The following is a 24,031-nucleotide window of genomic DNA, read 5'->3' as shown; positions in this document are numbered from 1 at the left end:
TTAACTTTCTTTTTGTGACTATGTTTTAAACTACGTAGTCGTTAATCTTACAATCATTATTGATGACAACTGTTTGGTAAGCAGTTGTCAAAAGCTACAGCTTAAAGAAGCTTAAAAATGTGCACCATTTTTTTTTATTAAGTCTTCATTTTTTATGCTTCATGAAAAATTATTGACAGTTTGGTCAAAAAGTTTCAACCATACAGAGTTTATTTTCGAGAATTTTTCGTTATAGTGAACCTACATGTAATGCACCTTCACTACTTGGTTAGGTAGAAGAGACGAAATATAAACCCTAAAGTAGGGGTCTAGAGAAAAAAAACGACAACAAATCGCAAATATGTAGGGGAAAAGTTCATATAACGCCCCATGTGGCTAATACGCTCCACCCTTGTTTTGAAGAATCTGAAACATTTTAAGCCTGCAAAATATTACCAATTTGTTTTAAATGCTGTGATTGATCATGGCAAGTATGAATTTTTCCTTAAAATGCCCCTGTTTCGTGATAATTTCACAATTTAGGTTTTTCTTCTTTTTGATCTAAATTTTAAAACACTTTCAATAAGGTGTCACCAAGCAGAGAAAAACGAATAAGACAATATTTTCTGACACATCGATAGAGGAGAATTTAAACTATGATTTAATGCTAAAAAATCATACTGAACTCTCTACGGTATGCTTTTAATGGATACCGTCAACTGGGGCAACATGCAACAATTTTCAACTTCAATGGCTTCTAAAAAACTTATGTTGACAGTTAATCGTATCCTTTATGCATCAAAAGATTTAAGGATGCTGGGGCATCAAATTGGCGTAGTTAAAAAAATTATTCTTCAGTTATTTTTAATTTTTTAAAAACATGCGATTTTCACACTCCTTAGAAAATGGGGTAATTTGCAACAAACTTTGTTTTAATGAAAAATCTTATGAACACGTACGAAAATTCATAGTTTTTAATATATTTGCGATGCCTTAAAGACTTTTACGCATGACAACACCAATTGCAGTAGTTTTTGGGTCTGTAAAAACAAATTTTCCCATTTTTTTCTGAAAAAAAGGATGCTGCATACATTTAGGGGTTAAATAATACTACGAAAAATTCTACAAACTGAAATCATAAAAATAAATGTTTGGATGAATGAAATTTAAATGTTTACAAACGCGTGATGCAAAACATTCATATTCCAGCACATGGAAACGAGATTTACAAGGTATTTCTTTGATTTGCATTTTGTTGCATTTAACCCCAGACACCTAACTGAATTTTAAAAATATTAATTTAAAAAAATTGGGTGATTGTTCGGAAAATATTTTTGCACCAACAATGTTGGTATAACATGAGGAAACGTGTAAAAAGTTTGTAGGTAATTTTATCAAGCCGATCCGTCATACTGGGTAAAGTTTTTTTCGGCATCAAAAAATGTTAAAATTTGTACATTTATTGCTCGATTTTTCAAATTTTACAGAAAAATAAAAAACTTAAGACAACTAGCTTAAGATGCGAGAAATTATGTCATCATCATTTTGTTATCATTAAAAGATAACTTTATTACAATACATTAAATAAAAAATTGATTCAATGTAGTGTTGTATTAATGTTGCATCGAACCCCGCTGTTGCATGATGCCCCGTTTGACGGTATGTTCTATCATGGCCCATGCGCTCGTTATAACGCGCCAATCGTAGTAGGCTGAAAATAGCATTAATTGTTCAAAAGGGCCAATTTTAATTGAAAATGAACAAAAAGTCTAAAACCATATTTTGAGCGTTAATTCACCCCAAAAAATCTACTTTTAATTTTTTTTTTAAATTTTGATTAGTCCATTTTGATTAGTCCATTTTGATTTTCTTTTTGAGTCAAAGTGTCTGTAAGTATTGGTGTGTTTTCGGTCTTCGGCTGCTTTCGGGTGTGTTCGGCTGCTAGGTGCGTATTGAATACACAGCGGCGCGTATTTGCAACACAGTTTTGTTCTGTGGCTTTGAATAAGGTTTTTAAAAATCAAGTTTTTGAAGCAACTATAGCAATTTAAGCAATAAAAAATCATAAGCGTTTGTTGAAAACAAATTTCTTCAACGATTGCACCCATTTTTAACACAATTTGTACTTGGAATACATAGAAAATCAGCGATTCGCTAAGGTGGCGCATAATAGGGCATGTTCCCCTAACAGATTTTGATATTTGTAGCAGTTGAAATATCTCAGTTCATAGTAGAACAATTTTAGGAAATAATATATTCAACCATAGCTATGAGAGTCTTAACATGATTCAAAACTTACAAAAAATTGTTGAAATTTGTAAATACATATTACAAGCGAAAAAGTACTAAAAATCTAGTTTTTCAGCCCCTAAGGTTATGCAATTTCTAAAAAAAAGTGTTGAAGAGTTTACTCCAACGACAATTTTTTTGTGGAACAAAAGTTGTTTCAAAATAGAATTTTTGAGAATTTTAAAGCGAGAAAAAATCTGGCTTGGTTAAGATGGTTAAAAATATCGCATAATTCTCGTATATATACATTTTTTTAAATAAATATATTCTACAGTACTAAGGCCAAACCAAATCCACTGAGGTTTTGGAACTCAAAATGCATCAATTAATGTTGCGCAGTTGATGATGTCAGACTTATCATTGGGTCGCGTAAAGGAGATTTGCGTTCTAAAATTCATCCTAAATATAAGTCAACTGGTCAGTATTAAACACTGCAGAACAAATTTCGTCGAGATTGTAGTATGCCGTCGGAATTTTCAATACATTTGAAACACACTATATAAATTGGGAATTTTTCTGTTTTTACTCTATTCTTATCAAAAACTACTGTCTAAAAGCAGTAGAAGTTGTTGAAAAATAATAGATGGTTGTAGTAGGAACTATTCAACAAACAAGTGTACCTTAATAGAGGCTAGGGAAAAAAATTGGAATGAATTAACGTGAACAATCAAAATTTGACTACATGAATAGGAAAGGTAGAGATTAACTGAATTATTGTTATAATTGCGCATCAATCGCGGTTGTAAGTAAAGCAAAATTTAGAAAAAAAACTAATTCAGATTAAGGGTGGTCCAAATAGGTCCAAAGGGTGGTCCAAAATAGAAACCTGGTGGTCCAAAATACCGACCTGAGTAATGATCAAAGAAACGAGTTTTTAGGCTTAAATCTTGTTACATTACAACAAACGACGATATGTTTCGATAGAAAAAGCCTTGATCTTCGTAATGAACGGATAAAGCAGTAAAAAATTGTAACATGTACTTTTTTATTTCAGAAAAAAGCATAGCCACTTCCCAAAGCGGTCCAAAATTGGTCCGTTACCCTATTCCGGGACATCCTTGTATATACCTGGCCAGCTGGCAACTGATTGAACATTCCACTTAGAGGATTCGAACCCAAAAGTTTTCTTGCCGATACCGGGAATCGAACCTACGCCGGAAAGTACGCCTGGCATACCAAAACCAGACTCGTACCAGCCTATCCACTAGACCATATCGGCTCTACAATACATATTTTTCTTTGCTATCAATAAATCCGGAAATTTAGATGAATTTGACAAAAAATATCTTTTAAATTATTGCGTTTGTTAATTTCTAAGTTTAATTTTAGCCTTCAGTGAGTGCGATGCGATGCGAACCGGCCAATGCGATTCAATGCGGCGAACCACATTTGAAGAAAATGTATGCGAATCGCTTAAACCTGGGTTGCTAGCGAACCGGGAAAACCTTGAATACCGGGAAAAACTTTGGAATTTCATCGCGTCACCGGGGAACCGGGAAAAAACCGGGAATTTTGGAAATTGTCATGTTTGTAAATTTTTCATAATTTTCTTTAAAACTAATTCCCAGATGTAAGAGTAGTTTTTGAAAGTCTCGATTCAGATTTACCTCATAAATGCTTTTTTTTTTGTTTATTGGCAAACAAACGAAGTTTAAATCGCTTTTTTTTAACTAATGGCGGAGCAAATATCGGGCGTCTATTTTTTTCGCTCTCCGCAAGTGTGCTATACACTTACAAGTATAACTCAAATGTTATAAATTAAGTAATGAAACTTTAATCGACAAAACTGAAAACAAAACGTTTGGTCACGCGATGATACCAATTTGGTCCAATGGTTTCTGTTTGATATAAAGCGTGTCGAATTTTTGTGTATCTCATTCTCATGCCAAAACCCTATGTTTTGGAACGCGAGACATTTCTAAGCAAAGTTACATTCTTCTGACGAAAGGAATCTCTTTTTTACCAATAAAAGATATTATTTTCATTTTATTATTTTGTTTGAATTGGCCTGAAAAACGAAGCCTATACCTTTTCATTTTTCCTAAGTTAAACTTTTGCTTAAAGTTTCCTACGCTGAAATATGTCTTATGTAAAAGTTGTGTCGAAAACAAGCTCCTGTCGAAATCTAAGGTCTTTACTCTGATACAAAATAATATCTTACATTCAAATGATTGAAGTTCAGCCCTGTCTTACTCACGATTTTCTATATTTTCACGAATCCTTAGTTTAAATGACTAGGGCACTTCTAAAGTTGTTTATTACTTTGTATAATTTTTTTCCTAAAACATGTCTTTTATTTATACAAAATATATTGATAACTGCACTAATATAATAACTAAATATTTTCATGCAATGTAATGATTTAAAATTCGCCAATTCGCATCGCATCGCTCTTAATATGTCATCGGCCTAAGCCAGGGGGGTATGAGATCGAATCCCGGTCACGGCATACATAGTACACTTTCGGTGGGTTGGAGGTTTTAGCATTTGTAAGATGCTAGCCATCATATCCTCGAAAGATGTACGCTTAGAGTTAAGAAAAAAGGAATCTCTTCGAGGAAACATCATGTTTCATTGAGATCCTGTATGTGTTTGTGTTCGTTTTTTTAAAGCTTAGTATCCACGGGAAAAATAAAAATTATTTCAAAACCGAAATTTTGAATCCAATAAAAAATTTGAAGATGGCAGTTTGAGCTTGCAAGTGTTTCAAATATCTTCACTTGAATGTTTTCTTAAAGGTTATATAAACAAACAAGCTCATTGGCTATGCAAAAACGCTTTTTTAGGTCTTATACTTTTACTTTAATCTAGTGGTTTCTGAATGGAATTGTTGTCTTTTTTATTTCCTTTAAAATTCCCATACAAAATTTAAACTCGTTGTGCTAAATCATGGCTAAAATTAATCTTACCCAAAATTTACAGAAATTTTTTAGCTGGAAAAGAAATCAACTAATGTTGTGGGAGTTGAAAAACAGTACCTATTTATTTGAAACTTTCCATACGAAGTTTACAGCGGTGTAATATAGATGATATATACATGAGGGTGTGTCAAATTGGAACTGAGGTATTTCCATAGGTTGTACTCCATTTCCCTGAAAACGTTTGCCTAGAATAAAAAAATCCCAGAATTTCAATCACCAGGAAAACACTTTCCCAGACTTTTTTTCCGAAGATGAACCATTCTCCAAAAAAATATTTCGCCAGAATGAACCAATGCCCAGAAAATTTTTCACCAGCATGACCCAAATCCCATAAATTTCGCGCCTGAATAACTATTTCCCAGAAAATTGTATATATTATTTAAAAAAATAGTTTTTTTCCACAAAAATCGGGTTCTCACAATATTATTCTTTTACAGCATAGCCGCAACCAACGAGAATGAAGGAGCCGAGGCGGCACAAAGCTGCCGAAGCTCCCAAATTCGAGGTACACTGGTTAGCATAAAATAAAACCTCTAACAAAATACAATACTGGTTTAAAAATAAATTGTGTTGGAAATTTTAAAACAATTGTAAGTAAGAAATAAATAAGGTTAAAAAAGAGGGGAAAACAAAAGTACAGGAAAAAATGGCATTTGTTGCGTTGCAACTCATTTTATATATTTCTCGCGTGAGCTTTCATTACGTCGTATGAAACATTTTAAGAATTCATAGAAAAATGCTGCAAAAGTTATCAAAACAACTTTAAAATTTATATTTAACAAATAGAATATGTTGTCCAGGCTACAAATAATAAAAATGGAAAGAAATTGTGACTTGTTTATGTCAGTTTTTGTATTTTTTTCGTAATAAAACTCTTTGTTTACATTTTGTTTCATACGACGTAATTATTATTATTATTATTATTTATTAGAGACCTTTTAACCACCCGGGTCATTCGGGTCTGTATACGACGTAATGAAAGCGAGATTTGTAGGTATGTTATTTTACTGGCAGTCTCAAGGTAAAAATCTCTAGGTAGCAAACGTTAAACGGGCCCTGTTGATACGGATTGAACTTCACGATCCGACATCAAGAGGGCTTCCAAAAGTAAAGATAACTAGTCGACACGAAAAATAATAAACAGGTAAAATTTACCGAGATAGCCAAGGTAAACGATCGTGAAAGCCAAAAAGGTAGCTTCTACCTCTTCGAGATGAAACTCACCTCACAGCGAGGTAAAATTTACCTGAATCGAGGTTGGAAAAAAGGTACAATTCACCGAGGAAAAAGGTGAATCCAAAAAAGGTAAATCTTACCTCGTAGCGAGGTGAAGTTCACCTGAATTGAGCTGAATAAAAAAATATAATTCACCTAGAAAAAAAGGTAAAACCAAACAAGGTAAAACTTACCTCGTAGCGAGGTGAAGTTGACCTGGATTGAGCTAAACAAAACGGTACAATTCTTCTCGAAAAAAAAAGTGACTATTCGCCGAACCTGTTTATTGAGGTTAAGCTGTTTTGTCATTCAGGAACAAGTTTTGCTTTGTGCATAATATGTGAAAATCGGAATAGAATGGTAAGTGTTTTCTTAGATATCATTTTGTTGTGCTGGTTCTCGTCATAATACATTGCTTTTGTTTCAGATCGACCCATAGAGCTTATAGGTGTATTCCACGTCATCCTCCAGCCGGAAAAGCCGAACCTGACCGGATTAGCCGAACAGAGGAGGTCATGAATGTACGCAACGCAGGAGTATTCAGCGGCCATGGCGGCTGTGAAGAACGCGAAGCCGAATTACCAGTCCTCATTTATCTCCAATAAATATAATTTTTGATAGAATTTTGTATTTTTTTAATTCTTATTGAAGAAACCAATCAAACCATTCAGCATTTACCTTTTAAATCAGTAAATGGGAAAACGGTATTATTTACTATTTTGCTAGGTGAATGCGAAAAAGGTAAAATATACCTTTTTGCTAGGTGAATTGAAAAAAAGGTATAATTTACCTCGAAAGAGGGGTGGAAAAAATTCACCTCGCAAAAAAGGTAAATTTTACCTTTTTTTTAATTTTCCGTGGACGTAACGTCCATTTCAACCGTTGAGAAGAAATGCTTGAATTTCGCGCACGATCTACAAGCATTGTCTTGGCAAAAATCCGAAGCCAACCTCATAGGGGGAGGCATTCGGAAAACCTTCTTGCTAGCTGGTGACCCGGAAGTCGTTCTCTTTTTGGACTCCAGACGCTGATAGAAAAAGTCACTTGTAGAAGCCACGTTTTGAAAATCGGTAGTCGTCGAAGTAGTAGTTTTGAGGTAACGGACTTATTTTGGACCAGGGGACCTATTTTGGACCACCTTGTCTAGCTGTCTTACAAAGCACCTAATAATGAAAAAAAAAATTAGTGCATTACATTAAGTGCCCGGACTTCAACAATATTTGCTAAAAAATGTCATGATTATTTGTTTTATAAGAGAGCTAGACAAGGTGGTCCAGAATTGGTCCTCTGTTCCAAAAAAGTCCGTTACCCTATACCACGGATCGGAAACCCCTAGTCGTTGAGGCTGGAAAGTGGAAATCTCCGATGCTATTGTTCCGCGCATTCGGTTCGGTCTAAACGGGAATTCGGTTAGTAGAAGTGCCTACAGGTTGTCGAACCTGGTCCTTGAAGGTCCGCGCTAAGACGCTGAGCAGAAGGGATCGGCGCGTCGTCGGAAAATTTATTTTTACTTTAAAATTTCATTTGCTATTCTTTTGATATTTTTACCTTGAGATTACCAAACTTTTAACACGAGATTTCGGGCAAACTAAATTTATGACCTTTGGTACATCTACACATAGTGGACGACGCTTAAGTGCCGACGGTAAAGTTTGCGCCTTTAAAATCTCGCAATTTAATTCCCGCTACATAGCACATTCTAGGAAATGTTCCATTCTGGGGAAACAAATTCTTGAAAATGGTCAATTCTGGAGAAACAAATCAGAGAATGGTCCTTTCTGGGGAAAAATTTCTGGTAAATGGTGTATTCATGGAAAAAAAATCTGGGGAATGATTCATTCTGGGGTTAGATAAAAATTTGGTATTTAATGATAATGCTTCTACCAACGTTGCAGTTGGCGGACATCTATTGAAAAACTTATCCGGTACAACTGTGTTCGATATTTATTCGTGGGCTCGAACTCACGCACATCGGCACAGGAGGCCCCCTGATTTGCAACTGAGCTACTATATCACAAGCCCATAAACTTTGAACTGATTGACCTGGTTTGTAAGTTTTGAAATTAAACTTGAATTTATCCGTAAATTTGAGCACGTATAAAATTTGACATCAGGCGCAGGCCTATTAATCTTCGCTCACAATCTTTCCTAGTTGGCCGGCCAACTTTCGTTAACTAACGTCAAAATGCCCCATTTTTTGAGTAAAGAAGGTTCTTACTCGAAACATATTTATTTTCAGAGAGTAGGTACTTCTGTAATTTGAGGTCCGAAAATAACCGTTATGTGTGTAACCTATGTAATAATTTCAAGAATTCGATGTGTTATTTGGGTTTTAATTTTTATCTGTTGATTCAAATGATGACTTTTATCACGCGAATATTAGAAAATTCTAAGCCGTTTCATTCGGGCTTTCCTTCTTATTATTGGAATTTCAAACTTTGTTTTTTTTTCTGAATATAACTCTTTGTAAATTTATTTTTCGGCATATCGGTGAAATGTATATTCTTGAAGAACTACTTCTCCTAAATAATGAAGTGTTGCGGGGTAAAGTATGGTGTACGTTAATAAATTTTCCTCGCAAAAATGCTCTTTCACTCTTTTCAACATATGTAAATTTTCTCCTCATTTCTCTATCCATCTTTATCAATTTTCACTTCTGATATTCTATGTTCAAGAATCAAGAATATACATTTCACCGATATGCCGAAAAATAAATTTACAAAAATTAATTAACTGTGGTTAACTTTTCTTGAAAATGAATATAACTCGATATTTTTTTGTTTATTGCATTCCAACAGGTTAAAACAGGACAATAGCAGGAACTTTGTTTGTTTATTTTTTATGTAAGTGAAAATAAACTAAATATTGAAGATAATCTTCGAAAGTTAATAATTATTCTATAAAAAATACCCCGATGCAGGGATCAAATCGATGTTTAACGTTTTATAAAAATCCTATAAAAAAAGGAAAAAAATTATCCTTCCCGCGACGGTAAAAGACATAATTCAAAATGTGTTTCCAAAACGGCTGAACTGTGATTGGTCACTTTGCTCCCATGACATGATGACCAATAATAATAAAAACGAGCCAAGAAACAAAATGTTTTGAATTGCTTGTTTCATAGTTTTTCACAGCAAGCACGCACTCTCTTTCGCATCCCCATTCCCCACTTACACTAGGGTCGATGAGTTGAGCTCCGCACGTAATGTAAAGTAGGCACCTACCAACATTTTTTACAATACCCCCGTGTAAATCACTTTGCTCCGGACCGATACGATGATGACTGTCAATTAAGATTTTTATCGCTTCGGTCCGAACAATGATACTTCAGTCAAATGTAAAACGATTTCCAGTCTGCCGTTGACAGGCTCCCGTCAAGCGAATAATAGGGATAAATAGGGATTCTAGAGGGATTCTGTCTGGTTAATTCAAAAGAGTAATTTTTTAAATGTAGGAACTTGGTTACGTATAAATGGACTTATTCAGTGAATAAATAGTGTGGATAAAACTCAAACACTTATATTATGCCAAATGAATGGATCATCTTAGTATTTTGATTACACTGTCACCTAAAGTGCCTGCTAACAGAAACCAATTGAAAGACTGTGATTTTTGAATGGTAATTTTTCACTTTGTGGTAGTAGACTGAGTTGATGTGGGGTCTTTTTGGAATGTTTAAAACCCTGGGGTCTTACAAGCCTCATTTTGCTTCAAAACTAATTTTATTGCAATGTAGTCATGCAATATCTCGTGAGGCAATTTCTTTTTAAAAAAATCTTTTAAAAGATTCATAAATTGGCACAAAAACACTGCTGATGGCTCGATTCCACAGAAATAAAAATAGAGTTGATTTTTCGAACGGAATATTAAATTTCCCCATACAAACCTTGAAGTTCGAATCTGCTCATGTAAACGTTACTGAAAAATTCTGAAAAAATCGTGGATAAGTTTTGAACCTAAACCAATCTTCAATGATCCCAGGATTTGAAAAAAAATCCAAAAATACCCCGAATCGACTCAATTTAATATGGTAGTAACTCCACTCGATTTATAAATTCGATTGCACTGTTACTGGCGATATAGAATGTTAGAGACAGGATGGAACGATTAAATGGAATTTAATTTTCTCTCAGGAAAAGGAATTAAAAAATCTCCCTTCCTTTCGGCAAAGCAAAATGGTTATTAACACCACACATTTCTCTTTAGAGGTCTGTCAGTTTTGTTGTATTCCTCGGTTCTAGAAAACCATGTTTGTTTTACGAACGGTACAATAAGTTTTTTTTTAATCGGGTAGGAATGTTTCCAAGATGCTTTGAAAGTGTTCTATTGAGCTTAAACAAACGAAAACGTTAAGGCTTTATTCTTTGAGGGGTCCATATTGAATCCACTAAATTGTAGAATATGCTTAAATTTTAAGGAAGGGCTTCAGAGGAACATCGATACTCGACCAGTATTTATCATATATGCCAGGTGTTCTCCTTTCGTAGAATGCAATATAAGTTCGAATCCCACTGGAAGACGGCGAATATTTTTTTTGCATGTCTTTCAACATTGAATGCCATCTGTTCTGTTTCCAAAAGATTCAAATTACGATAATAGATTCATGTCAACTTTTAATTTTCGCAGACTGAATGCTGGATTCAATACCCTTCAAAGTATACTGAGTCGATTTGGGATCATTTTTTCATTTCTCAAAACCTTGAGGTCTAAATAGCTTTGTTATGGTTCAAAACTCATCTATGATTTTTTTTGCAGAGTTTTTAAGTTACGTTTACGAGAGTAAGTTTGAACTTTTATATTTATATGGGAAAATTTAATATTTTGTACTGAAAAATCAACATCCTTTTTGTTTCTTCTGTGAAATCGGCCCTGCTAATGTTTTTGTGAAAATTTGTAATTTTCTAAAGGAAATTTTCCGCTGAACAACTTTGTCGAAGACAGTTACTTCGTATCTTATCTAGCAAAAAAGGTTATAAGAAAATCAAAAATGACCCCAAATCGACTCAGTCTTCCCTCTTAGGGTTTAATTGAAAAAAAAACAATGGATATTCTTTGAATAAATTTTAGAAGTAAATAGTTCAACTCAAGATCAATTTTCGGGTAGTTTAACTCGTGATCATTTACCTTAATTACCTTAGTTTCAACTGATGAAAAGATTAGTTTGAGCATATCGGTGTCAAATGTAATGTAATGTGCGGCATCATAGTTTTATGGATCCGTTTAAGTGAGTGCTAACTCCAGGAAATGCGCTGATTTTTTCCAGTCATAGAGCTTAATCTTTACATTTGCAAGATTAATTGCATTGTACGTAAATTGTGATAGTTTGCCAATTATTGTTTTAATGAAATCGTTTATTTTTGATTGAAGAACAATCAGCAAAGCTGTAAAATAACATTATATTAACAGTTCAATGCTTCGTCAGCCTTCCGAAATCCATGTTTTCACACCAAGAACCAACTAAGAGCAGTCGCACGAGAGCAAAACGGTGGTTTTATATAACACAGCAGTGCTGACATTCGGCCATAGCTAGTGTATGTGTAAGAATGCACGTTTGTGTAGGAGTTTGCCGTAGCACTGCGAAAATAGTTCCAACACACTCTCTCCTTGCATTTTGGTTTTTAGAAAAGCCCCAAAGCACAACACATCCAATTGTTTCCCAAAATCCCACCAGACACACATTTCCGAAACAAAGATTTTCACCCTGAAAATGTCGACGATGGAACAATTTTTCACCTCTCGGCGTTGTTGTCTAGCAGAACAATCCCTCCAGGAACATCAGGATCCAAACCGAACAGCATTCCTCGGATCAACAACGACAACACCACGACGTCGGGCACCGGAGGGTGACGATTTGTTCCTGGGCCATCATAAGTTTCTTCCGTTCACATCACTGACGATGCCGTCCAGCATATTTTCGGTTCCCCATCCACGACCAAAACAACCAACAGCACACAACTGACAGCAATATTTAGGTTTGCGTATTCTTACGGCACCACACGACACGACACGGTCAACCCGAGGAGGAACTATTGGACCGTAAATACATCACAAGGATTCACACGCGTAATATTAAGGGGTTCCCCAACGCTCTCGTCGGTTTCTTGCTTCTTCTCCTTTCTTTGCTATCCACTTATTTTCCTAGTTCCGATATTTGGCTTCCGCTGGAGGACTGCGCTCAATCTGAACGACTAAGCTCCACCAAAACTAATCGATATCGTCGAAACGAAACAAACGAAAACACACGCTTTCAGAATTCAGAAAACTCTGTCACAGCAAGAGGCACACCAAGGATTTGAAACAAAACGCTTGCCACGTTGAATTAAACTGGAACTTTTCATAACGATTTTATTCTTCTTCCCATATATAACAAAAAGTGGCTCCAGAGAGTACTAAAGGGTATTTCTACAATTACGCTGCTGAAAACGTTTCATGTCTAAATTATAAAAACTAGTTTTGAGGCCGGAGAAGGTTCTTCTTATAGTTTGAGATCCCTCCCTCTTACTGGAAGGGGGATGGGGTATCCCAAATAAAAGAGAAATGTTTGTATAATTCGAGAACCGATCAAGTAAATGATACCTACTAAATTTGGCATGGTAGAGTATCCAGGTACGAGAAATGTTTCTTTGAATATTTGATACCTCTTCCTTGCTCCATTGAGAATATAAGAAGGGGATGCTCCCTTACTATTTTTTACCTAACTTGATAACTAACAATGGAAAAAAACAATGGAATTAAATTTGACATGGAAAGGTATTTGAATACGAAAATGTTTGGGGGAGAGGCGGTCTAAATGCGCATATTAAGGAAATTACTCATTTTCTCCCTTATTCCAATAGATAGGAGTCTGAAAACTATATGCACAAGTGCGGACATCTGTTTTATATAAGTTAGATCAATTTTTCTTTTGAAATCTCTTACGGTTTTTGTGAAAATAATTTTATAATAAAAGTAGTCAAAATAGCCGATTTCCGAAACCCGCGGGCTAAATGCGCATATTTATGTTTTTAGCTAAATTTCATTTACACTTGCAATATTTCGAAATTATGCCATTGATAATGGTAGAAACGGATGTTAAGCATACGTCAAGGCTGAAATTTTGGCGAAATTTTAGTTATCACTAGTTCTTTTGCATGAAGCATAGTTAGGTTTGCCATATGGTCATATTTCATGGCAATTTTTTGTTCATATCGTATTTTTATCGGATCAGTATTAAGCTCTTCTGATTGTGATTTGAGCGTAGATTAAATGTTCTAATGATAAAAAGTAAAAAATTTATAAAACTAATCTATTTTATCTTGATATCATTTTAGCTGCCTGATATGGGCACTCAAAACCTGTCTCTTATTCCAATATCTGATCATTTACAGCTTTGCCAAAAGCTTCAATTTATTGAATTTCCGATTTTTAGATGAATTAAAAATTACCAACATCCGCTCCATGTTTAAAACTAAAGTGATACAGTTTCTGAAAGAAAAAATAAACCGGTAAAACAGTCGACTTTCAGTCAGTATTTTATAACTTTTTGTACAATTTTAGCTTGATAATGTAAATTCCTTGTATTATTAGTTTTTTGTTGTAATATCGCGTTTCTATTTTAATTAATTTTCGTTTCTTCTTTATATTTAGTCTATTCAAATTTAGCGTAATTTTCTCATAATGAATCTCTTCAAAGAAAATATTTTTCATAGATTCTACTTGTTATCTAATTTTGCTATCTCGCACATTTCCTCGCACTACATAATATAACTTTGTGTTCTCAGCATGATTAAAATTTGCTCGCGTTTTGAGTTTTTTTTATTTGTTTTGCTGCCAGACGTGCTGATAACAGTGGCGTCCATTACCAGGGGGCTCATATGAGCTTTTTAGTGTGGAGGAATGTGGTGACGGCTACTAAAAAAATATATCAGAGGGTTTTTGATGATAAGTTGGTTGATGATGGTTAAATGATAAGAGATCCCTACTTCGTTCCAGCAGTGGAGGATGGGAAGAGAAGCTCCCATTCAATTTTTTTTTTGTATAATTTGTAATTTTAATAAGCCGGGAACATATTTTATAAGAGAGGTTGTTTGAGTGCGAATAATTTTAGATCCACCCGTTATTTCAGGTCGGAATGTTTTTTCTATGTTTTTGTTTGGCATATGCATAGCTTTAAAACTTATCGAACAAATGGAGAAAACTGTCGCCTTTGATATTGAGAGACTAAAAATATTTTTATGGTAGTTCATGAGCCCTTTCCGCATTCTAAGGGAGGGGGGGGGGGGGACTAAAACATACACTCAGACAAATACTTATTATAATTTTCACAACAAGGGTCTTATGAACCGTTTTTTAGAGTGCAGAATTATTTTTCATACGAGTCTTATGAAAGTCTTTCAGTTTTCATAAGAATATCTTATGGAAAATAGAAGAAATGTCATTGTTAAAAAATAATGAACACATTTATTCATTTCATCAGTAGTTTTTTCATCGTCGTACGGAGTTGTGGAGTTTTCCCTAATAGTTAAAAGTAATTTTCTAAATGGTAAGTTTGAGTAAAAGTGAGGAGGAATGAATAAGGACCGGGTGATTATGTGCTTATGTGTGTGACCATGGTGTAATTTCGAACAAATATCCCGAAAAAATAAAATGAAAGTTTTAACTAGAGATGTACCGAATAGTGGTATTCGGCGAACTGCCGAATACCGAATATTGACCTTTTCAACTATTCGGCCAAACGAATATTCGGCCGAATATTCTATTGAGATTTTAATGAAAAAAAAAACTTAAGCGATTATTTCAATGTTTTCTATTTCTTCCATATTAATACCCCTCATGTTTTTTTAGTCGATTATTTTCAACCAGATGATTTTTTAAGTAGAGGTCTTTCTGATTTTTTAAATGTCACCAATAAAGGAAAAGACATCAGATGACTAATCGCTTCTAGAGCATTTAACATCAAAGAGATTGCGTTCCTGTGAAATCTGGGATAAGATATGTCGAAACAGGTGCCAAGCTATTTGAAATTGCTTCTCTGATATTGAATTAGATGAAGGTCGAATTTGAGCGAGATATCTTCAAAATAGTTGTTGAGAAGATAGATGATCTTTAACCTTAAGCATACCATACTTTCAACCACACGTATCCAAACGGTCAGGCATTCAATGCGATTTTTGAAAAAAAAAATAAAAAAGGAAAAAATTTATGTATATTTTGAAATTTTTTAAAAATCATTATTGAACACAAAATCCAAAAAATTAATGAAGAATTTGATTTTTTTATTTGATTTAGCAAATAATCTGAATAAACCCGATCAAAACCCGGGAAATTTTAAACAATATCTGGACATCCTGTCCTGATATCTGGATTCTTTACTGGGTTTATGGGCAAGCCTGAATATATCCAGAAAATCTGGAATAAACTATAATCAAAGTATAAAGCGAAACCGTTCAGCATTCTCCTGTACGATCTACAGTGAAAGATACGCGGATACACCTTAGATGTTTTGCTGAAACCATAAGTTCTAAATAATTGTTTTTTTAATCACTTTTGGATATTTTATAAACTATCCAGAATGATTTGAAAAATTTTCAAGTCTATAGTAGATATTCGGCCTATTCAGCCGAATACTTAGCTCAACTATTCGGTTAGCTGAATATTCGGTTTAACGGTTTTTCGGCGGTATTCGGCGCCGTAGGGGAAAGGTTTTCTAAATGGGCCTATCGGGTGAAATGACCCTACGGCTGTTTGATGAAATGGCTGACTAGACAGCTTATCTGACCAATGCATTTTGAGGGTGATACGCTTAGAATATAAGGCAAGAGAGAAATTTTATGAATTTACAAACTCAAAAAATTGAAAAAATCATACAAGGTTTTGGTACATTTTGATGTAATATTTCGACTTTTAAAAATTATACGTAAAGAAGTTTAAAACAAAAACTAGGATGGTTTTTGTTTCTTACTCAAATGAATTTAAGAAACTAAACATATTTCAGCTTTTGTGAACGTTTAATAATGATTATATAGTGGAATATTAGAGTGTTTTTGTATGAACCTATCATGTTTGTAAAATGCCTCCATCCTAAAATAACAGGTGAAATAGAATAAATAAATGATTTTTATCACTGAGCCTTCAAATCTAAGCTCTGAATAACATCTTAAGAGAGAATTGAAGATCTAAAAACAGATTTGATAAATTTTTTCTCATGGATGAACTGCCTCCATAGTATGGCAACCCTAACTTTTGTTTTATTCTATAAAATTATAATATACATAGATTTTTATAAAACTTCAGCTTTGTCGTACGGAAGTTATTACTTTCTAGCAGCTTCAATGAAATTATACGGAAATATTGCCCAAAAAACAGAAATTTTGTTCAAAACATAAATAGGCGCATTTAGCCCGCACGGTTTGAGGTTCGGCATTTTAGACAACACTTACAATAAAATCGTTTTCTTGGAAACAGAAGAAAATTTTATCATCAAAATTACTAAATTGTATAGAAAACAGATGCCTGCACACGTGTATATAGTTTTTGTACACATATTCGATGTGATATTTGATTAAATCCGTGTTTTGCTTAATAGGCGCATATAGCCCGCTCCTCCCCTATATTCGGTCGACCGAATATTCGGTACATCTCTAGTTTTAACCATCAAATTTTTATAATTATTTACATTAAACAAGACATTTTCTGTTTCCATAAACCCTCTTTAGAAAATCAACAACCTCTCATTGAAGTAGGTGTTCATCTGAATAATTCATTCACGTCATAAGACAATCTAATGATTTTCAACATTTTTATTTCGAACGACTCATGCTTGTTTAATTATGATGCTCATGAAGAAAAATCAAAATTTTAATGATTTAAAAAAAAATATTTATTTTTGAAAGGTGGAGCAAAGCACAACGTTCAGCTAGTTTAATATAGAAAAATGAGTTAGACTACATGTTTGTCGGTTTATGCAATTTTCACACGGCTTAACCGATCAGTCTGAAATCTGGTACAGTAGACTGAGTCGGTTTGGGGTCATTTTTTGAATTCTCGAACCCTGGTATCTAAAAAGTTGGTTTTTTGCTCAAAACTCATCCATGTTTTTTTTGCAGAATTTTTAAGTAAAGTTTACATGAGTAAATTTGAACCTTTATATTTATACATGAAAATTGAATATTTTGTACTGAAAAATCAACATAATTTTTGTTTCTTATGTGAACCAAGCATGCAAATGGTTTTTTATAAATTCTCTAAAGAAAATTTTCTGCTGAATAACTTGGTCGACGACCGTAACTTCCCCCCCCCATTCTGATGCCCCCATTCAACACCTAATAAGTTTTTTGTCTAATAAGATACGAAGTTACGGTCTTCGACAAAGTTGTTCAGGGGAAAATTTCCTTTGCAGAATTTATAAATTATCTCAAAGATTTTAGCAGGCTCGATTTCATGGAAGATACAAGAATCATGTTGATTTTTTAAGTACGAAATTTTCGATTATCCCATCGTGTAAACGTTACCTAAAACTTCTGCAAAAATCATGAACCAAAACGAAGCTTTTAAGGCCCCATGTTTTGAGAAATTCAAAAATGACCCCAAATCGGCTCAGTCTACTGTACCATATTATCTACTTATCGGTTAAGCGGTATGGGTGCATACATATGTAGTAGAATAGTGTAAGAATTAAAAGAAATTACTTTAATTAGTTTAATTTTAGAATAGTTTTAGTTTTAAGTTGAAAGTTTAAAATATTTTTGACATTACAGGATGTTCTTTTAAATAAAAATACTTGATTGCGCTCAGCTAATTTAAGTCGAATAAATAAATTTCAGTGATTAGTAAACTATAGGGCTCTGGACAGTTCATTATTGAATTGAACACCTTGTCGTATCCTAGCTAATGGAATTTTTCGTGACGACTTTTCACGCGTTCCGAATCGTTCACTTAAGCGCGTCTATCCTCAACAACAATCACAGATAGAATCTTTTCTCATATTTTCTGCTCGTTCATCCTTTCGCTGTTATTTGTTTCTCTCTCTTTTGTGCATCAGCGATTTTATACTCTTGATTATACTTCATCTCATTCAGATGCCGTTTGAAGCGTTTGCACTAAAACACTTAAGCAAACTCTTTTCTATTTCTTATACAAATAATCATTCAATTTAGTTATGTTTTACCAATGCCCACCTTATTCACCACACACCTTATTTATTTAATGTAATATGTAATAATTTAATATAAATGTAATGATGGATTGGTACGAATAAAAACATATTAAAAAAAAACTTGACCCCAATCCGCGCTTGAGTGTCAATTTGACACTATTGGAAGTTTGGCAGCTTGTAACTTTATTCAGGTGCATCCAAATAAAACAATTTCTTCGGGACCCTCAATGAATTCTTGAAATCTTTAATTTTGCATCATTACTTTTTTATGGACGCACTATGAAAGCCCAGGAAAAAAAACTCCCTAATCAGACCTTGAGTGTCAGTTTGACACTCTTCGCTTATAACCGCTATATCCCTTTTGATTCTCAATCGATTCTTACAAAATTTAGAGTTTTTGAAACCTTATTATGTAACTCAAATATGTTTTTCAGACAATATTCAACTACAACACTTCAGTTTTCCGTTATTCAAAGTCTTCAAAGCTACGGAATGCTCAAAAACTTATTTCAATTAGTGTCCAAAAAGCTATAGTTGCACATAAAGATTTTTTTCTTCATATTTTTGTAAAGTATTGCACTACTTATGTCGTTATGAAATTGGCTTTCTGGTGAATATAAATGTATTGCGGAAATCTTGAGTTAATATACTCAAAATTCAGTGCAAAGTTGAATTTAAGTGCAGAAAATTTGAGAAATTGCAAATTGACAAAAAATTCTAAAAACAACAACCTTTGAAACTTCGTCAAAAACTCTGTGTTTTGATAATCCAAAAATGCAAAAATGTGCCAAATTACGTCAACTTTTCAAAATTTATCTGGTGTGACTTCAACAATTTTGACGCTCTATTTATTGAAAAGTACTGTTTTTAAACGACTTTTTTACATTTTTTGTGGTCATAATCTTAAAAAATTTCAAAGCAATCGAAAGATTCCTTTGATTCAGTTGAATCATTCAACCAAGTAGGCTCACAACACAATAGAGTAAGAAATTTCCAAAAAATCTATCCTTTTATGCAACGTATAGCTTCTAACTTCAGCTTTTTTGGACTCTTAGTGAATTTTTTCAGCATTTTATAGCTGAAGTATTGTAGCTAAATATTTTCTGAAAAACATGTTTGAGTTACATTATGCGGTTTCAAAAACTATAAGTTTTGTGAAAAATGGTTGACAAACAAGAGAGATATATTGGTTTTAGTCAAGAGTGTGAAATTGGAACTCCAGGGACTGTAAACGGTAAAAATTTCAGGGAAGGATGAGGGTAGGGTTTAACAAAAATATAAAAAAAAAATAGTGAATGATAGTTTGCGTACAATTATTTCTTCATTTCTGATCATGTAAAGTTTATAATTCCAGTTTTACGTGTAATTCGGGATGCCAAATGAATCTTTGACGTTTTGTATTTAGGAAATATGTAAAAAAAGAGAAAATTTTCGATCAATTTTGAACTCATTTTACTATGGATTTTCCTTCAGAGATCTCTAAAAAAGTTAGTAGAATCAATTCTTAGCTCTTATTATAGTATTTCAAACATGTTGTGAAAAATAAGGGTTACTACTAAGCGATAAATTGAGTTTCAAAAACTGGTGTTTTCTTGCCATTGAAAATACACCTAAGTATTTTAGTAGTTTTTTTTTAAATGAAAAAGTGATATTTTCACAATAACTTATATTCAAAATAAGTATTGAAGATATGTGTAAGCTAAATCTATGAAAGTTCTGTTTTGGAAAGCATTCTAACAAGAAAAAAAAACTGGTTGAAAAAACTGGAACTTTACCATGTTGTCTGTTAACCAAAGTAACTTATTTTAGGTTTTTTTTTCTGGAATCAACGCAGTGTTTGAGTTGTTTATTGTACTGGAAGAAAATTTAAAATGATTTAGATTTTTAAAGATTCATTCAAGTGCCGTATTCCATTTATGAAAAATACACTAAACTGTATTATGGAGGATTTTGTGGCGCTTCTGGTTGATTATTATCTACCATAGGTGTTCGACATCTACGCGATTTATAAATACTACACAGTATAACTTTTTGCCTCGAAAAATTTTTGTCAGCAAAAAAAAATTGCCGGAAAAGTCCAGCTGGAAACCAGGAAACATTCTTCTTCTTGCTTTTTTTTCAGCACTTGATCTAGATTGCTGAAAAACCAGCAATCGATCTGTCAAACTCGAATTTGTTTTTGTTTTTGCTAGTTATTTTTCGTTGCGCGCGAAAAGTGTTTGTTTGTTTCTCGTGTATGCAACGAATTTATTTCATTCTATATTCCAGCGATGAAGTATTTAAACCAAAAGTACATTTTTGAAGAGTTATAGTATTTCATCAAAAAAACTTGTAATTTTATTTTTATTTCAGATGGCGTCAAAACTTGGCCAAAAGTTTCTAACTTACTGACAGATATTATTTTATTTGGTTTTAAAAATTTAAATAAATGAAGCTCAAGGAAAATGAACAAACCAATTTCTAATTCTAAATATGACTGCCATGAGGGTTTAATATTTATATTTAAATTTAAAATCTTATTTAGAATCACAAAATTTCCGGTTGTTTTTTTGAAAAAAAAAATACTGATATCCAGCAATGGAGATAATTGGTTTCCAGCAATTGAGTTTGCTGATCGTTTTCAGCAATTCAAATTTCTGAAAATTTTGATAGAAAGTCAGCGGGACAAAAAACAGCAAAATGTTGCTAATTCCCAGCAAAAAAAAATTGCTGTGTAATCTTTAAACTAGTTTCAGCGAGGACGGTTGTGTTAGCGGTAAAGCGCCGAAGAATTCCGAGGAACTGGAAAGTCCCCGATGCAGTCACCACAACCACAATGTATCTTATAGTGAAGAATTACCCTGGAAAAAAATATGATTTTCGGAAAGCTTTCGATGAAATTTCGTAAAATGGTAAGATACATACAATCGATATGAGATCGATTGCACACTTAGAAAAATAAAGTAAAAATCCAATGCATATTTGTTTGCTTAGTCAGCTTAAAATGATGAATTTTGTCGCAAACACCGATTGTTTGAAATCCTTGGGGTGCCTCTGTACTGGGGGGATACAATATCGGAATGCTCCTTAAAAGGATAACACAGAAATGTCCTCACACACACACATTCCTCCATACACACATACACATGGACCTTGTTTGTCCATATTTAGTGGTGGATAAAGAGAGCCCGCAAGGATCACACGGATATGACCAAGACGGATAGCCAAGGATAGGTTTTGTTTTAGAGAAGAATTCCTTGTGTGTGGCATTGGCACGGTTGGATGGTTGGATCGAAGGGATGGGCGCTGCACGAGATTTTTGTGCCGATGGGAGGGGAAAGCAGCAGACAGGGATGGGATGGGATCATGGAGAAAACGTGAGAATGTGAGTGACCTATAATTTTTCTACCACTTGAGCTTTTCATCAATTTTCCATCCGAATGGGACTGCCGTTTTCTTTTCGGGGAATCCTTTTTCCACGTTCGGTTCCACAAGAACTGCTTGTTTTAAATAATAAAACACTGCCGGGGTTCCAAACGGTTGCGACCGTTCACTTTTCGGGGGTTTTCCGAACCCTTTTTAGAGAAAAAATGAACACGACATACACGCACGCACGCACGATTTTCACTGAACCGAACGCGACATTATCCGTGATTTTTTTTCTCCTCTACTTCAATAGCAGAATGAAATCCTTCGGAATCCACATGGTAGCAGGGGAATTTGCTACAATTTACGGTGACAATTGCAGGTTCGGAGAATTCCAGTAAAATAGAATAACACGTTGAACCCCGAATCACGGACTCGATTCGACACGGATCGTTCCGAAAACTAATGTCCCGTTTTCACCAAATTTCCATTGTGTGTATTTTTCTTTTCGGTTCAAGGCGAGTATCCGAATGAGAGACAGAGATAGGTTTTTAGAGGTTCGGAAAAAGTGTCCTTCTGCTGGATCCTGATCCCGACAGAAACGTTCGCTGCTGCTCCTCCTGACGACTGACTAAACTCCGGAGCTGTGAGTGTTCCTCGTAAAGGTACTCGCTTCGCTTATCACGCCAACCGAAACTGACGATGACGATGACGATGATTTTGGATATTGTGCTCACCGAAATCTACCGTAGAGCAGCAGCAGCAAACCCTTGAATGTATCCAACCAACACTCCCCAAGCCTATCAATGGGGAAGAATTCACGGCGAATCACGCACGGTCTATGTTTTAGGTACCTATAAGGATGTTGGCATTGCAGGACAAGGTGACATGCTGAGAGAGATACATATAGTTAGAGAGCGAGTGAGGAACCGTCATCATGGCATATGGCTTGTCGGTTGTTGGTGAGGCCAAGGCTCTTGCGGAATGTGGCAAACCTAGTAGTCATCATCAGCAGCCAGCAGTACTCCTTCCTCGGTTAGGAAAGTTCGAAGAATTCGATTGTTGTGTATGAGCATGTGGTAGGACTGCGCACGTGCCGGGATGAGTGCTACTGTCTCATCTATCAGACAGGGGATATCCTGGGATGTGTGTGTCCACTGCTCGAGGGGTTCTGTGATTTCATGATATTTTGAGCTGTCATCTGAAGAGCTGGGCGCCCTTGTTTATGAGACTTCGTACTTCACTTACAACAAGTGATAAAACAGCTTGATTTACTCTCTGGAGCCACCACTTAGATCATAAAAGAATAAGTCTGGCTTTCAGCTGTATAATTTTTATTCTACAAGAAAGTGTGTATTTCCTTCTATGACTTGTGGACAAAATTATACAGATTACGACCCGCATTTCGCAGTCACACTCCTTTTAAATATTGCGGTGTAATTCTTAAAATAAAATTTAACGACGTGTGGGTACTTTCACTTTAGGCGTGCTTTCCAAATTACGCAAGTTTATTTTATTATGATTTGTCTCTTGATATTCCGGTATATATCAACTCTGGGAAGATTTAATTTCAGAAAGAATAGAGAATGTGAACAGATGTTCAAAATATGAACAGAGCTTTTGTTTTATTGACAGCTTTAAATTACATGTGTGATCTATTTCTCAGTGCTGGCTGGTTGTTTGTTATACCGTATTCGTTCGCTCCACTCGCTCAGTTTTGCACTCAACCCACAAACGACGAAGACGAATTGTCGTCAGTGTATTGCTACATCACTCACTCCGCAACACTAACAGAATCTTCAGTTCAAAACTGGGGCACTACCGGTGCAAAACTGAACGCTTAAACGAAAAAAAAGACAGCAAAAAGTGCACGACTGGTAGTGACTTAGTGAAAAACTGAGCATAAACGAAAACGATATAAGAATCATATTTTAACCCACAACCAGCCTTTTATGGTTCGAATCCAAATCATTAGATATATCCTTCGGAAGTTAAAATTTGAAATCTCAATCTGATATTTGAAAAAGGAGTCTAAAACATGAATCAAAAATTTGAATCTGAGATCCGAATTATAAATCTAAAATCTGAATCCGAATCTTAAATCTAAATCTGACAAATAAATCTAAAAGCTGCATCTAACATTTCAAAT

At 34.4% G+C, this 24,031-nt stretch overlaps 1 protein-coding gene across 4 annotated transcripts in view; it reads right to left on the bottom strand.

Moving 5' to 3' along the window:
• The window catches only part of LOC129741849 (uncharacterized), a 57,172-nt gene extending 34,541 nt beyond the window's left edge, over nucleotides 1–22,631 (bottom strand). Inside the window, exons 1-2 of one of the 4 annotated variants that reach the window (XM_055733655.1) lie at nucleotides 21,926–22,631; nucleotides 12,105–12,608 (exon numbers count right to left, since the gene is read on the bottom strand). The gene's annotated coding sequence lies outside the window, so the exon portion shown is untranslated. Of the gene's footprint in view, nucleotides 1–11,537; nucleotides 11,883–12,104; nucleotides 12,609–21,910 lie in introns of those variants that run through there. The other 3 variants (XM_055733654.1, XM_055733653.1, XM_055733657.1) reach the window with 3 other exon arrangements.
• Nucleotides 22,632–24,031: the final 1,400 nt, after the last annotated feature.

Source organism: Uranotaenia lowii, chromosome 2 (genome assembly GCF_029784155.1).
Source record: "Uranotaenia lowii strain MFRU-FL chromosome 2, ASM2978415v1, whole genome shotgun sequence".
Classification (NCBI taxonomy): domain Eukaryota; kingdom Metazoa; phylum Arthropoda; class Insecta; order Diptera; family Culicidae; genus Uranotaenia; species Uranotaenia lowii.
The sequence above is the reverse complement of the archived record's forward strand: the minus strand, read 5'-3'. Positions and strand labels throughout refer to the sequence as shown.